General features: G+C 38.5%; 1 protein-coding gene and 1 pseudogene across 3 annotated transcripts in view; one reads left to right on the top strand and one right to left on the bottom strand.

The window, feature by feature from the left end:
- Uvop (ultraviolet-sensitive opsin) overlaps window positions 1–15,875 on the bottom strand; it is a 127,285-nt gene that overhangs the window by 104,942 nt on the left and 6,468 nt on the right. The window lies entirely within an intron of this gene.
- Window positions 201–2,024, top strand: LOC139819415 (uncharacterized; annotated as a pseudogene).

The following is a 15,875-nucleotide window of genomic DNA, read 5'->3' as shown; positions in this document are numbered from 1 at the left end:
AACCGAATGCTGTACGTTTTATTTTTGTTTTACTGTTGAAGATTGCATATAAACATCCTCGTCTACACGAATCAGCCGTTCCAACCATATTCGAGAACAATGAGCAAACTGTCGAGTCAATACAAGAGTCTGACATCGTCAATGCTTTAAGCTGAAATTTCATGCGAGCGAAGAAAAGCCAGCGTTTATCCCCACTCCACCTCACTGTAAAGCCAGCGTAGAACAGCTAACGCTATCGCCCCTATCATTTTCATGGAGCGAAGAAAAGCTGGCGTATTACCCCCACTCCACGCAATGCAAAGTAGCATTTAAACGCTGAGCTAACGCTACTTAACCGACAAGAAAAAGAACTGTGTATAATAAAAATGGAATACTTCAATTATTATAGACAGTACATCGCGTACGTTGAATATTATAGACGTACAGTGGCAGCTGCAGTTGCAGCAGAGGTTGTAAGGAGACGACGCATAGCCGCTACAGCTGCAGCTATATATTTAATGAAAAAGAAAAGAAGATACGCGAAGAAAAGGTTTTAGGTAGCACCCATTTTTGAAAATCGTGATGTACATAGTTTTTTCTTTGCGTCGGTCCCGAAGTTAATATTGAAGGACATACGTTTCCACAATTAATTATTTTCGGATGACCGCAACACAGTTGGAAGAATTGTTAGGCATGGTTGGACCAAGATTGCAAAAGCAGGACGTCATTCGACAAAGTATCTCACCAGCTGAACGGTTGGCATTAACATTGAGGTTTGTTTTGCTTGATCCAATTTAATTTTTAATTTAGTGTTTTTTGTAGTGTATAAACGTAACAACGTTATACATTTTTTCTTAATGCGTGAATATTATGGTATATTATATATTAAATATTATAGATATCTTGCTTCCGGGGACTCCATGATATCGATGTCCTACCAATATCTTGTGGGAGTGACAACAGCGGGTAATATCATCCATGAAACCTGTAAAGCAATATGGGATGTTTTATGCCCTTTAGTTCTTTCGGGTCGACTGGAAGAAGGAGACTGGGTGGATATCGCCAATGATTTTAACGAAAGATGGAATTTCGTTCATTGCATTGGAGCCATTGATGGCAAGCACGTTACCATTCAAGTACGTAAAATCATTGTTGGTATACGATATAATTTAATAAGAAGTACAATTTGAAATAACAATTCTTACTTTTAGTGTCCCAAAAATGCTGGATCAGCGTTTTATAATTATAAACACAGTCACAGCATAGTTCTCATGGCTATCTGCGATGCAAATTATATAATACGTTTTGTGGATATCGGGGCATACGGACGACGAAGTGATGGTGGCGTCTTCAAAGAAAGTGCTATGGGGAAAGCATTCGAAGAAGGTAGAATGAATATTCCACAACCAGCAGCGCTTGGAGAAAGAGGACCAATTTTACCATACTGTCTTGTGGGAGATGAAGCCTTTCCTTTGAAGCCATACTTGCTTCGTCCGTATCCAGGTAGAGGACTGACACCAGAGCAAGAAATGTACAATTACCGTCTGAGTCGTGCGAGACAAATAATAGAAAACGTATTTGGTATACTCGCCAGTCAATGGAGAGTATACAGAAAACCAATTATCGCCAGTCCTGATAACGCAAAGTTAATGGTTCAAGCAACTATTTGTTTGCATAATTGGCTTCGCCGGCAGGACATTGATGAGAACGCATATGTGCCTTCGGGTTTGATCGATGTCGATGATCCGCGCACTGTCCAAATGGCTTCAGACCAGGGTCTTGGCGTGTCATCATGGAAGATGGATGCGCATTCAGAGACATCTCAAACTGTGGATCGAACATGAGTGCCCGACAATGCATAGAAATTTGAAATGAATTTTGTCGTTATTTTAATAACGAAGGAGCAGTGCCGTGGCAATATGAAAGATGTATGTAAATAAATGTGTCTGTGTCTTTTCTATTTGAAATAGGAAATACATTAATAATTACTTATAATGTATATTTCCTGGTAATAAATATTCAGTTTTCAAATGGATGGAACCCAATCCTGGTTGTTTCATATCCGTTTGTTGCGACCAAAAAGTTATATATATATATATATATATATATATATATATATATATATATACCTATGTGTGTGTGTGTAGTATGTTCTTAAAAATTAATAAAGCATCTAGAAATGCATTTTTTTTTAAGCTAAAAAGCAGAACGATTATTTTACCTTATGGATGTATTATAGCGGAAGGCTGATCGCAGTTTCAATTTCTATTAACCAAGCTAGGATATATTGGATATAATAAGTTATTTTGTATATAAATTTTCTATTTTTATTGTATTACATTACAATTAGTGATCAATAGAAAAAAATTATTTGCAATGCGTATAATTTCTAAATAGAGAATTTCCATAAATACTAAATAAACAATATTTTCAATATTGTTTAAATATAGTAGCTATGTGCAAATTACATAGCAAATACACAAAAATATAAATAAAAAGTGTTTTTACAACCCAAAATTATAATTCAAGTTAATTTGTTAATAAATCTACAAATAATATGCTGTTGTTAAATGAAAATAAAATTAAATCTCTCTGTGTCACCACGTGTTTTCGGCGTTCGGCGTTGCTTCGCTAAAAGTTCAACCGTGTTGAACTTTTTAGCTAAGCAACGCCGTAACGCCACCTTGACGAAAATTGATGGAGTGGGGATAAAACGCTGGCTTTTCTTCGCTCCGTGAAATTGTACCTTTAGGGAATCAAGTTGCAGCGTCTCCAATACATAATTCGTCTAATGTTACTGTTGCGAATGAATCATCGATTTTGGAAGTCGAAGCAGTAACTGGATTTATTGATCTGCCAATTGATATTGCCGCTAAAGGTGTATATTGCATAATATTTTATTTCAAATAAATCAACATTTATATATTGGACTTTTATTACAGAAGTAGCAACCGATTTTGCTACAAATATCGCAAATAGGCCAATTGCTGCAGAAACTCCAGTTCTGGCGACTCATGGCACAACTTTTAACATTTCATCAGTCACTGTCACCGAAAGTAAGTTTTATGAATAAAAAAAAGAACTATATATACTTTAAAACATTTATTTAGTCAATACATAGCACATTTAGTACTATGTAAATTTTTCATGGCTATACTGCTATTAAAAGCTACGCATCTTGACATGTATTAGAATACTTAAAAACTACAGAAGAAACTTATCTTATAGTTCCTTATGTCATCCTCGTTTTCATCGTCGCATTGTTCTTGCCAAAAATGTGTGACGTGATCGATTGTTTGTATTTTTGCAGATGAATCAAGTGCACATCTCGACAACAGCGGAGGCTCTTCTACTACGCTACCTACGCCGTGGATTGTTGGTCAGTTAACCACACAACCAGATCAGGGCTTGGTATTTTGGTATTCAATAACGACAAAAAAACAAAATATCAACACTCCGGTAATCCAAAAATATGTAATCCTCGACGAGCAAAAAAACCTACGTTATTACGTATATGGAAACCTCGTTAATGCTGATGCAACGAATCTCGTGCAAAAATTGGACAACGTGGCAATGCTCCCAAGTATTTTGATCAACTTCCAATCCATGAGGCTGTGTTGTGGCATAGGCGAAGTTAATGTCCATTTTATGCAAGCAAAGGATGCATTCAAAAATTATATTGATCAGTGGCATCACCGAGAATGTTCTCTACTGTGTACAAAAAGAAGATGCGATTCTTGTTGTAAGTTGAGAAACAAGGTCCTGCAAAAGGAAAGAAGATAAAAAAATCCGCATTATAAAAATCGAATCTGTGGCTTGTCAAACCCAGTTGACGAATATAAATTACAAGCAATTCGGAAAAAAATGTTTCGCGAGAGACGTGAGAAAAACCGAGCAAAATATCGACTTTTGACATTGAAGGAGTTACTGAAAGCCAAAGAACTCGAAATTGCTGCGATGGGAGATTCTACGCTGAAGAAGAGATGCTCAGAGTTGTCTGTCCCAATGGCTCAAAAAATAGCCATAAAAGAAATCATTGCAGCCGCATCGAAGAAAGATCCGAAAGGTAGACGTTATACCGAAGATTGGCTCATGTTATGCATGTTAATGAACATACGGTCACCTGGGTACTATGAGTTTTTGCGAAAGAATAATGTTATGCCACTACCGTGTACACGAACAATTCGAGGTTACTTCTCTCTGATCAACACGAAATGTGGATTTGACAAAGATTTTGGCCAACTTCTCACAAAACACTTTAACACCAAAACACCAATGCAACGTCACGGGGTACTTTTGCTAGATGAGATTAATCTCAGAAAGTCTATTGCCGTCTGTTCGAAAAATCTGACTTACGTTGGATTGACGGATTTTGGCGATGATGGACCACAATCTTTGGATATAAACGAATAAGCAACTCATGGTCTCGTCATTATGTTCCAACCGCTCGCGGATAAATATACCCAACCTATAGCTGTATTCGCATCAAAAAATCCCGTGAATGGCGATGAGCTCGCTAAATTGGTGGTGAAGGCAATTGCTTATCTAGAGAAATGTGGAGCTAAAATTCACGGAGTCATTTCGGATGGTGCTCATACAAACAGAAAAATGTGGTCTCTTCTGGATGTTAGAGGTTCACTTCACGAAACAAAAACGTGGTTTACTCATCCCCTTGACAATGAACGTAAAGTATTCGTCTTTTCTGACGTGCCGCATGTGTTCAAAAATATCCGGAATCGCTTGTACAATAAACGTCGTTTGAGGGTAAGTCGTATGGACATAAAATCTTAAATATATTTAATGAATATATGAGCCATTCCACGGATTTTCAGCAAGGTCAAAACTCTAACCATTTTTCTGAGTGCTGTAACTTCGAAATCATGAATTAAATAAATTAATAATTTCTTTTATGTCACGTAATGTCTGGTTTTGAGCCTTTATGAATAGGATTGTATTATTATATATATGAATACTAACAGATCTCACAAAATGAAAAAAATTGCAGATAAATTCAGAGGAAAAGTACATTGAATGGAGATTCTTCGAGATTTTATTTGACCTCGATACCAAGCATGTCGGAAATGCCAGAGCATGTCCGAGGCTATCTAAGAGACACATTCAATTAGATAATACTTCTAAAATGCGTGTTCGTCTGGCAACCCAGGTATCTATAGGAGAAACGGGGGTAGCCTCGGCCATTACTGAAATTCAAGTATACCGCGTACCTATGGCCATTGTTTAAACATTTTAATATGCCCTTCTGCGTATCTCGACATATGCATTCCATTCACATGTTCGATTTGCTGTACAAATCATTAATCTAATATTTTTTTGTTTGTAAATATCACACCCAGTCCTGTCCTCGTTGTTTCAATGCCACGATCCGAGCACGCAACGTACGTTATCTTTATCCGATGCAATTTAATGTTATTCTTCTTTATATCATAGATCTTCAGTAATTCTGTCGTGCAAGGGTTAGCTTTCTACTTATCTCAAAAATGTGAAGCACTTACTGATTGCGAGGAAACAATTAATTTTTGTAAACGTATGAATGATACATTTGATGCCTTAAATCGTAAAATGCCGAACGAAGGTTTGACACCCCAATCTCCGGACTTTAAGGTAATTTGTTTATCCTCGTTGTAGTCCTCGTTCTCGATCCTCGATGTAGTCTCTAATCTTGCTTCGCTTTATTTACTCCTTATTTACTCCTTGTGATCTTAAAATAAATAAAATAATCGATAGTTACTGTAAAGGTAGCACACGCACATTTCTCAACACTAATCTTTCAGATACTACAAGACTCTCTACAGTGGTTGAACGATTGGCAGTCTAATGTACTTACAGGCAAAATAAGTCGTGACGAATTTTTAACGGTGGAAACAGCTGACGGATTAAGGGTATCGTTAAAATCTACCATGGATATGTGCCATTATCTTATACAAAAATTTGATTTCAAATATTTGTTGACCGGCAAAGTGAACCAAGATAATCTGGAGGTGATTATAATTCATAATTGTAACTTAATTACGTTTATTGGTCAGTGCATAATACGTAGATCAAACACTGTTGTATAATTTATGATTATGTAATATGTACTGAAAAATAAAAACACTCTTCTCTATATAAATCGACCCCAAGCTATCGATCAAGCCTACTTATTGTTAGAACTTGATCCGTTCACTCGTTATTGAGATCTCTACATCTCGAGTTACTCGCAACTCGTCGCGTCGCGTAAAAGAGTCACGGTGCGGTCTTGCTTCGCGTGTACTTGGCGCAAGCACTACTGTGTCTCTTGATTTATAACTTACCTATTGCAGAAATTTTTTGGCACGATCCGTCAGGCAGCAGGATGTAACGATCACCCCACTTGCCCTACATTTTTACAGCTTTATAAATTGCTCTCAGATTATAGCGTAATTAAACCTCCTAAGTACGGTAATTGTACCATCGTGGAGAAATCAGAGCCACAGATCATAGTGTCCCTGAGTGATCTGAAGGCTTTAAATGGCGAAAAATCGAAAACAAAAATGGCTAAGTATCGTGATGAAATTCGGCAAAAATTGGACGCAGCTTTAGAACACGAAGAATGGGAGGCCGACGATCTCATCGAATGCAGTTCTGATTATGATTTTGACCTTTCCCCCACTATAGACTGTATAGTTTATTACGTTACAGGTTTCTGTCTTAATTAAGTTTTTCTTAAGCCAATCCGTCTTTTGTTAACTTAACGTAGGTAACTGTAGAACATACTAACTGTAAAACATACGTATATAAGTAACCGTAGAACATACTAACTGTAGAACATACATAGGTGCATGTAACTGTAGAACTGTAGAACGCTATATAACTGTAGAACATACTAACACGTCTTAGTCGTCTTACTCTATTGTAGCAGCTTTGTTTAGCAATCATTCCAGTACAAAAAGTTGCTTTTAAACAGCGACAAAATTGCTGACAAAGCTTTGTCGGCAACTTTGTCGCTGTCGCCTATTGTGCAAGCGGCTTAACTTTCTTCGCTTTTTGGTATACATGTTTTGCGTTTGTTAACATACTAACCCGATTATATTGCACATACTTTCAGGATATTTATGCAAGCAGGTCCTAAAAAAATATGGTGCATGCAAAATTTGTCAAGAAGCTGTGGGGTCAAATTCTGCTTGCGCATCTTCCGTTTCTAAACTCATTACTATGAAATCCCGTGGTGGGTTGATCCATCTCAATTTAAAATTTTTCGATCTTATACGGCATGTTGAAGCATGTTTCGCAAAGCATGCCTCATGCTTAGATGTTTTCGATTTAACTCTCGAAGACGTATTAGCAACATACAACTTTGCTTTCCCATGTAAAGAACACGGTTGTGATATTTTGTCCTACGCGATTGTATATTACATCCGTTTGAGAATGAGGCAAAATGCATTCCAGGAAAACATGAAAATGAAAAAAAAATTTGTTGTAAAAAAAAATTGTCAAAATTAATAAACCAATAAGTCTTTATTATTTAATACATTGTGTTGTGCTGTTTTCGGTTATTTGTACCTTCCCTTTTTCATTCACGATCGACACGTGGAATTTTAAGGTATAGGCAGTTAGTTTCTATAAAATTTGTCTTGGTCTGCACGAAATTATTTTTGTACGCAAAATACGATAAAAATATATTTACAATATATTTTTATCGATTTACAATATATATTATTAAATTTTAAATTATATAAATACATATATACAATTTTTACAATATAATTGCGATATATATATAATATATATGTATATCATAATTATATTGTAGAAATTGTATATATGTATTTATATAATTTAAAATTATATATATTATATAATTTATTTATTTATTGTAAATGTATTATGAAAATTGTGGATTCTTAGATTACAATATAATACGTATGCGCTATGCGCTACTATTTCTCTCTCGCTCGCACAGCACATCCCTCGATTGCAGCGACCTCATACTTTTCGGTTTCGCCAAGCGAACCATCCCCATTATACGAGTTGAGAGACCTGTATGTAAGACCGTGGACGGGACCAATCAAAAATCGTCACCACATTGGCTTAACTCTTATTACAGGAACTCTAGAAATCACCAGCTCCGGAATTAAAATTATGTCGCGACATCATAAAAATTATATAAATTAAAATTATGTCGAGACATCATAAAAATTGGATAAATTAAAATTATGTCGAGACATCATAAAAATTCGGAATTATTTTTTTGTGTCGACATAATTATAATTCTAATTATTATGTCGCGACATAATTTTAATTCATCCAATTATTATTTCGACATAATTTTTTATGTCAAACATAATAACTGTCGAAATTAAAATTATGTCAAACATAATAACAATTGGATAAATTAAAATTATATCGGAACGCGATAAAAATTCGAAATTATTTTTATATTTTATATATGTCCAGACATAATTTTAATTCGTGAAATTAAAATTATGTCGGGACATAAAAATAAATCCGAATTTTTATTATGTCCCGACATAATTGTAATTCATCCAATTTTTATTATGTTCGACATAATTTTAATTCATTAGTAAGAGTCGCCATTTTTCTTAAAACAATTATTTTTTAAAACTTTTATATCCAGTAAAATATTATTTATGCTGTTAAAAAGTAAAATGGCGTGCCATTATAACATTACTTTAATAATGCAACTGTTATAAAAAAATTATATAATTATTTTTTTAAAAAGTGTATAATTGCATATTGTGAATTGCGTTTTATTTTCTTTTAAACCAACTAAGGGATTGATGTACTTTTGTTATTCTATAAAAATATTAAACTTAATTATCCAAAAATAAATATTTTATAAGATACTTCATATTTTATACCAAAATATAGTGAGAATAAAGTATAAAATATCTCGGTAATTATTGATTTTTTTATAACTGTATCTTATTACTTTTATGTACAGAATAAGTAGAGATTATTGCTGATAATTATATTAAATGTGTAATAATTACAGCTAAATAATCAAAAACAGCCAAATTTCGAGCAAATAAAAAATGTTGAAAATAAATTTAATAACTTCAATAAAAGTATACAATCATGTTAACGTTTCGAGCCTTACTTGGCCTTCTTCAGGACCATAAATAACACATTAAAAATATCTCGTATTAATTTACAATAAAAGAATCGGAGTAATAAAAGAACCGGAGTAGATCTTACTCATGAAATATGGACAGATAGTCAAAGTGAAGTCGGAGAGTACATCGTCGAATATTCGTCAAAGTTACATACAATATCGGCCGTGTTCTTCATTGCATGACCCATGTGTGTCCATGGAAACCAAGTGAGAGTTCAATAATTGTATTGAAAAACCTTCTCTGTGTCGCAGACCAACGTTTAGTGGCAACTATATAGAAAATTTTTTTGAAAATCCCGTAAGAAACAAAGTAAAATTTCTTTACTGAAAATAGACCAATAAGAGGACTTACATAAGCGGTTAATACAACAAGAACAAGGATGAATTCTTTCCATCATCTTACGAAAGCGTGTGATCACCGCGAAGAATTACAGCTGACTGACAAAGTATTCACATTGTAAGGGCACAGTAACCAATAGTCATTGTTGTTAACAGACATTTAAGATAACAAATTCAAAATATTGTTGTGCCGTACCTTGGATCGCAGGGTCGGCACGGAGTTCTTTTGGATCCGCCAGGAGGAAGGAGAAACACTTTGTTAGATTCTTGGTTGAATAACGTTTAATAAAGTTATTGTTAGAATGATACAGGTATCTTCTTATTTCACTGCCCTGACTTGCGGGCGTTTACAGTAGAGTAGATTACGTTCGGTCGTGCGCGATATCGCCTTTCGGTCTAGACTGCCCGCCGCTTCTCGGAAGGGCGGGCTTTTATCACTTGCGCATTAGCTTCCGCGATGCTGACTTAGCTGTCAGCGCTTTTGCTTCCGGGTGAGTGCCCTGGAAGCCACTTGCAAAACCCGGAATGCCACCTCAGGTGAGTTTGGCAAGATCCGGAAGTAACGCTGACAGCTATAGGTGTCGCAATTAGGGCGCGGTGACTTTCGCCACACAACATCCCTCCCCCCGTGAAAAAAGAAAACTGAGGCATGAAGTTTTCGTTACTGCTTTCTTTCTCCATGGAAGTTACATCATATTACAGCTTATTTTCCTAGTTTGCGGAAGTCGCGTCGCGTGTCTTTCCTTGCTCTTTTCTTTATTATCCACATGATCATTACCACAATTCCTATTATAATGACAATTATGGACACGGAGCCCACGGGATATATTACATTTTTATTTGATAAAAAGCTGACTTGATTGTTTTCTAAATCCTTGTCTACTTCTTCGAGATTCCGGTTTAGTTTTGTTAGTTCTTCGGGATTATTGATCACTGGCTCTAGTCGTAGTTCTGTTTCTGACTTTTTATTATTTCCAAAATTCTCAGTTACTGATTTGAAGGTCAAGTTAAATTGTGGTAAATACATTTGTATGTACTTGGCGTACTCTTGTTTTTTAGTTCGTAGTGTCAAGTCTGTTGTGGTCAGTCTACAATTTTCGTTCAATTTAATTTTCCCTGTTCTATTGATTTGAATTTTTTTTACGGCTTGATCATTGCACTGTACGGTTATATATTGTTTGTACGGAGTAGAAAATAACTACTCTGAACCTGCTATAGCAGAACCTGTTTGTGGTTCTGCTATAGTAATCCAGAACGTCACATTCGAGAGAATGTGACGTCGCTCGCAATTATCGTTTTGTGCTTGGATATAAATTTGCACCTCGCAAGATGCGTGCGCTGTTACGAAATATACGGGGTATTTTGTGTCACATATATATATATACATATATATATATATATATATATATATATATATATATATATACGAATGTTCTGTCGGCATGTGCGCATATGTCTAAATCGCTTTCCTTTAGTATTAAGTAATTTCGGTTCTCTTTATTTATGGCTAATAGGGTGTGTGAGATTTTAGGAATTATAAATATGTTTTTGTTGTCGTATACTGGTAGGGGGGGGATTATTCGGACGATTTCATAATTGGGATAGGTGATAATTGGGAAGGATCGTGTATATGTTGGGGTTGTCCTAATAGGCGTTTAACTCTACGAATTTTTCGATCGTGTTCCAGTTGTTTATTTGTACTTTGAAAGAGAAATGTGCCCCTCGGGATAGGTGGGTCGTCACCTCTCTTAGTTCCGCCACCAAGGTTTCGAGTGGTAATAGACGAATGAGGATTATTCCCTTTTTCGCGTACGTGAGATATTCTAGAGTGTCTTCTACGTCGCTTACTAATTTTGCGGTTATTGTGCTTACTACTAGAAGGTGCTCGTCTAGTTCTTCGCGGCGTACTAACTTTGTTACTCGTTGTTGTACTCGTCTCGTGACATTTGCTATTAAATTTTCGTTTTTATTTAGTGTCTGTTCTAGTCTGTTCTAATGTCTCCATGTGACCTAACGTGGCGTTTATAATTTTTATTTGATGTTTTGCCGCGTGCTGTATTGTCTTCTGCTGATTGTTTAGCGTTTCTAATTGTTCTTGTATTCGTCGTGCGTCGTCGGCGTCCATTGTCCCAAATAAAGTTTTACCTATGCTACCTTTTGCGTCTATTAATCCGCGTCGATTCGTTGTTACCTTATATAATGTCTGTAATCGTAAGAGCAGTTGCGTCAGCTTAGTGTTACTGTCTACAGTTACGCGGAGGATATTGTTGCAAGCGTCTCGGTTGTCATCGTCGGCTTTTTCGCATGCCCCTTTGATTTGTTCAATGTAATTTTGGAGTAGGTGGTATCTCATTTCGAATGCTGCAACATCGATTCTGATGACCAGTTTCCATGTTGCTTTTTTTAGTTGCATGGTCCCAATTTTCTCAAAATAAAGTTCTGGTTCGTTGTTAAATGATGTCACCTCGTACGATGGCATCGGTTCGGGTGTTATTTCTCCCGCTAGGTGAAAGATGATGATCGGTATCCTGTAATGGGAATACTATCTTCGACTTGGTGTTATTTTTATCGCATTTTTTGCTGACTATGGCTGTCGACTTTTATATAATTTCGCGAGTTGCTTCAGTCTGAGGTTTGTTTCGGTTTCGTACGTTTCTTGTAAATTTTAATATTATGGCTCCTCTTGAGCATTTTGTGCCCGTTCGAGCTGTTGTGACACCGGAGAAGCTTCGTGCTGACGAGAAAGGGGAAGAAACCACTCCTCTAGTATTAGTCGTGCCCGAGAGGTCAGAGTATCCGGGCCTCATTACGGGTCGCGTCCGTTACACCGCTGGTATGTGGGAGTTTTTGGTTGAGCCAGGTCGACGTGCACCGGATAATATGATGCTGTTCCTGCTGCTCGCCCAGCTGCGTTTAGTCTTATAGGCCTGGGGCCTGGTGCTCCCCGTCGCGGTTAACGTAAGTTTTGCTGACGTCTGTCCGCTTCGGGTTGCTTCTTTAATTTGTCTGCGCGATTTCGCGTCAATTGGCTGCTACTTTCGAGCAGAGTTAAGTGCTTTTGTTCGCTGCTTCTTAACTATGCGGTGCTTTCGGTGCTCGCAACATTTTGCTCCCTCCACATGCGATGCCTGCCAGCGAGTATATTGGATGAGGGCTTCGCGGGCAGCGGCTGCTGTGGACCGCGAGACGCGTCAATCGCCCTCTTCTCCTTATGATGAGGTGGTCCGTCCTGGCCTTGTGGTGCCCATCTTCCTTGCGGGTGACGCTGCACACCGCAACAGGGGACAAAGGGACGTGGTCTTAGTTCGTCCTCGTCGGGAGTAATATTTTAGTAAGTCTTACTACTGTATATTTCTTTTTGCTTTGCTATTCTACTGCTTATTTCTGCTGCTCATTGTTGGTATTCGGTTGCGCGTGAGCCCTATTCTTCGATAAATGCTTTTAGCCGATTTGCATGCACGCGTATCGTCTTGCGCTTTATTTTGATTGTATAGTTTACGTCACTGTGTTTTTCCACAATCACGTATGGCCTATCCATTGTGATTCGAGTTTTTTTATCGTCCGCGTCGTTTTAATCGGTTGCGGTTTAATGTTCGCGTGACTCCCTGGTGCCCTCCTGTAGGCGAGTCATGATATTCGTATAGTATCTGCTGCTTTTCCTTTTTGGTATACTCCTTCGGAGTGTTCTCGTCTTGCTGTGTCACATGCACGGCCGATGCCTCCGTTATCGGGTTTCGGCTCAACGCGTCGGCGTTCAGATTACTTTTTCCGGCTTTGTGTACGATCTCGTAGTCGTACTCTTCTAAATCGTTTACTTTTCGAAAATCTATTACTACTCAAAATCTTATTTTGCCCGTTGCGTCTGGTTTTTTTGGTACTGCTATTATGGGCGCGTTCCACTGGCTGGCGCTAGGCTGACTTATTTCGTCATCTAGCATTTTTTGTATCTGCCTTTTTACTTCGGCTTTATGCTTCTCCGGCAGCCGATATGGTTTTACGTTCGCCGGCGCGCTATCGGGTCGCGTATTTATTTCTTGCGCTATTTCCGTAGTCGCGCTCAGTTTATCGCCGTCTAGGTAAAATACGTCGCCGAAATCATCGCAGATTTGATTTATCGCTTCGCGCTCTTCGTTGTTTAAGTGATCGAGCTGTAATTGTTCGCGTAATTTCTCGCGTCGCTCCGTAATGGGCTCGCGTTTCTCGGTCGCGTGTAATGTGAGAACGTCGGCGGGGTCGTTAGCCGGCATGTCCTCTAACGTTACGTGAGGTGTGAGTATCTCGACCGGCTTGTCCGTCACGTTCAAAATGCTGACCGGGCATTTAGATTCGACTGGCTTTACGAGACAATGCCCGATAAAAACTCCGGGAGCAGGTTCGCCGCTTTTTACGATGCCTACTCGGTTATGACCGGTGACGGTTTCCACGATGATTTCGCTGCGGAGCGGTAGAGTTACTTTTCGATATGGTCGAAGTTTGAAAGTGGCTTTACCTATTTTCAACCGCTTCGATGTGTTCGAAATACCGGCCTTGTGTTTAGTTAGGAAATCGTTTCCTAATATTCCCTCACATTCGATAGGGAAGTCATATATCCTTCACCACATACATTGTGTATCGTATTTTCTTATTTCCGAGATCCACTGTCGCTTTTATTTTTCTTAACGTGTGGAATTGGTGTCCAGTTACGCCGAGTAACGCTAACCGTTTTTCCCGCACCATTGTTTTACCTTTTAAATTGCCGACTTTTATTAATGTCAATGTCGCTCCTGAATCTAGCAGCAGATTCATTTCCCCTCTTTCCGCCTTCTGTATAGGCAACCTTATCATATCTAGCGGGCCCACCTTGTGCTTCTCCGTTATCTGTGATACCCTATATGTCTCAGCGGCGCGTGCCTTACTTTTTCTGGGCTTCTCTTCCTCCTCGCTGCTGCTGCTGGAGGATGCGTTCTCGCTAGATTCGTTTGATTTTGTTTTTCTTACTGTGCCTACTGGTACTTTTTTAGCAGCTTCCGTTTTTGATTGGTGCGGTCGCTCAGGTTTCGCCCGTTTAGCGACCAGCAGTCGTTTCGCTTGTGCCCTGTTTTCTTGCAATACGAGCACTCGATGGTGTTGATTCCACCTATCGACATCTATCGGCGCTTACGCTTGTATCCCCTGTAATCGCGAAATTTCTTTTGGCGTTCGCGGTTGTATTCCCTGTAAACGCGAAATTGATTCTCGGCGTTCGGTCGCGGGGGACGCTCGCTATTTCTACGCTCGGCGCGTGCCGTGGTCGGCTTACAAAGTGTTTCGGACTTACAGTACCGCCGCGCAGCGCATGGTGTCCGCTTTCTGCTGTGTCGGAGTCCTGCAGGGCCGCTCCGCTGCTTTGTGTCGTCTCTACTTCGCGGTGTCTCTGCTGCGCTGCTTCGCTGGCTCGGTGCGTCCCTGTGGCGCTTCCTCGGGCTGGCGAGTCCGTGCGGTAGGTCGGGGCCTCTCCGGTGTCGGTGATATGGGGCACTCGGCGACTGCTACCGTTGTTTCACTCACTCACTCGGGATTTGTCTGGCGGTTCCTCTCCGGGATGTACCGCCATTTAAAGATCCGTTCCCGTATTGCAGGCGCAGAACTGGCAGGGTGTCCTCACGTCCGGTTGGCAGGATCCCCCTTGCTGCCACCAATTGTTGTGCCGTACCTTGGATTGCAGGGTCGGCACGGAGTTCTTTTGGATCCGCCGGGAGGAAGGAGAAACACTTTGCCAGATTCTTGGTTGAATAACGTTTAATAAAGTTATTGTTATAATGATACAGGTATCTTCTTATTTCACTGTCCTGACTTGCGGGCGTTCACAATAGAGTAGATTACGGAAGTAACGCTGACAGCTAGGTGTCGCAATTAGGGCGCGGTGACTTTCGCCACACAACAATATCAAAATAGACATCGTCTAATAATTCGGTGTCCTTGGTTAAATTTATACCATTTGGCTGTTTTTTAATATAAATCATTTCCGCGATCAATCTTTTTTGGTAATTATGTTCAATTTCTAAAATGCGTGTATTATCCCAATCGAATAAATGATTGAATTTAGCAATATGTTCTGAGACAACCGAATGTTTGGACTCATCCAGTCTAATATTGTTTTCATGTTCTTTCAATCTAGTATGCAATTGCCTCTTAGTCTGACCGACATAAGAGACATCACAATCCTTGCAACAAAATTTGTATATCACATCGCTGTTAGAAAAATAGGAATTCCTATCCTTCTGGACCTTAATAATGCTACTAATTGTAAGTTTATTAAGAATACGATATCCCACAGAATTTTCTGATTTATTCACAGCTGAAGCAATAATTTCCGAAGTAGATTTTAAATATGGCATAACAATAAAACTCTTTTCTTGTTGGAAACATTCAGAATCATTACAAGTGTTATTGTTATTCTTTAAAGACTGAAGTTTCTTTAATTTAT

Source organism: Temnothorax longispinosus, chromosome 9 (genome assembly GCF_030848805.1).
Source record: "Temnothorax longispinosus isolate EJ_2023e chromosome 9, Tlon_JGU_v1, whole genome shotgun sequence".
NCBI lineage: Eukaryota > Metazoa > Arthropoda > Insecta > Hymenoptera > Formicidae > Temnothorax > Temnothorax longispinosus.
The sequence above is the reverse complement of the archived record's forward strand: the minus strand, read 5'-3'. Positions and strand labels throughout refer to the sequence as shown.